Source organism: Chiloscyllium plagiosum, unplaced genomic scaffold (genome assembly GCF_004010195.1).
Source record: "Chiloscyllium plagiosum isolate BGI_BamShark_2017 unplaced genomic scaffold, ASM401019v2 scaf_100415, whole genome shotgun sequence".
Lineage (NCBI taxonomy): Eukaryota > Metazoa > Chordata > Chondrichthyes > Orectolobiformes > Hemiscylliidae > Chiloscyllium > Chiloscyllium plagiosum.
The window spans coordinates 1-1,524 of NW_025159877.1; the positions used below are offsets into that span (position 1 = coordinate 1).

The following is a 1,524-nucleotide window of genomic DNA, read 5'->3' on the forward strand; positions in this document are numbered from 1 at the left end:
CAGCCACTGCAGTGGAGAGCTGAAACTGACAACCGGAAGCTGCAAGGACAGGCCATTATAAATGCCGGAGGAAACACCACAGAAGCGCTTCACAGGAGGCTCCCAAGCACTGAGGATGTCACCTAGACAGGGGACGAAACGTTTGCAACAAAAACTTCCAGCTCTGCGAACAGAACCATATCATTGTCTTGAGTGTTCCAGAGTTTTTCATTGTCCCAGAGTCCAGATGAAGTTTGCATTCCTCACGTACGTGAGCGAGAATGATTTCAATGTCTCATCAGTTCCTGTCCCGAGAACATCAGAGTCAATGTCCCGTCCTCTACTCGGTCCGACAGTTCACACTTCTTCATTCTCCTCTGATTCCATTTCCCAAATAGTTTCTCAAGATTTACAAAGCTGGAGCCTAAATTATATGGTTTGCTTCCTAAACATTTTTTCAACTGCCAACTGGCAATATTTTCACAGTATCCCTTCACATTCCTCTGGCTTGCACCATGTCCAGGGATGAGAAGTCCCGTTTGGTGGAGAGATTCCCGAGGCTGATGAGTTTCACTTTGGAACAAAGATGGTTAAGTGGCGATATCCTGCGGTTGTTTCTAATGATGGGAGAGGGAGCGGTGGGGAATGAGCACTTTGACGAGCAGGAGGAAGTGTTGCCACTGACCCGAGTCAGAGAACAGTGGACAGGGATTAAAGGAATCTAATGAAAAGCAGCACTTCTGCTCAGGACGTTCAATAACAGCTGCAGAAACCCGATGTGTCGAGCAGTGTATCTGGAAAGAGAAACAGAGATAATGTTTTAAATATGGAACATTTCTGTTGAAGAACTCGAGTTTCCCAAGTCTAATCAAATTACCAGCCTGGTTCACAAAACAGGCTTTTTGAACTTTGAGCGAAAGTTGTACCAGCAGGAAAGTATTCATAAACGTAGTCAGCAGGATTCGAACCTACGTGGAGAAACTCCAAATGATTCCAAAATCCATTGCCTTAACCACTCGGCCATGACTACAAACAGCTCAAGCAGGAAAGCATTCATAACGTAGTCAGCAGGATTACGAACCTACGTGGGGAAACTCCAAATGATTCTTAATCCGTCGCTTTAACCACTCGGCCATGACTACAGACAGCTCAGCTGATTTGAGCATTGAGCAAATCAGCCGTGATCTCATTGAAAGTTCTCACTGACTTGATGAGCTAAATGCTTCCATCTCCTCTCCTAACTCTGCTGTCATTTGTAAGGTGCGAGACACCAATGTAAAAGAAGAAAAGCACAAAGGTAGGAAAAGATATTTGCTGCCAAACTGAGTCAAAATTATTTATTGAAAGGAAAATCACACTTGGCAATTTGCCATATATCTTTGCGAACATGACCAGCAGAGGTAAGCAAGGGAGCTATTGATCTGAGTGTTTTTGGACCTGAAGCAAACAAAGGTTAGTGACGTATTCATTTCTTTTTCTGGCGAACGAAATGGTCTTTCCTGACGGTTACAGTGAAAGAGATGGTTCCCAGTAAAAGACAGAGAT

The 1,524-nt window shown here is 44.2% G+C and overlaps 1 non-coding gene across 1 annotated transcript; it reads right to left on the minus strand.

The window, feature by feature from the left end:
• Positions 1-926: 926 nt before the first annotated feature.
• Positions 927-1,009, minus strand: trnaq-uug. The gene has a single exon. It is a non-coding gene; the product is annotated as a tRNA-Gln (tRNA).
• Between the last annotated feature and the right edge of the window lie 515 nt (positions 1,010-1,524).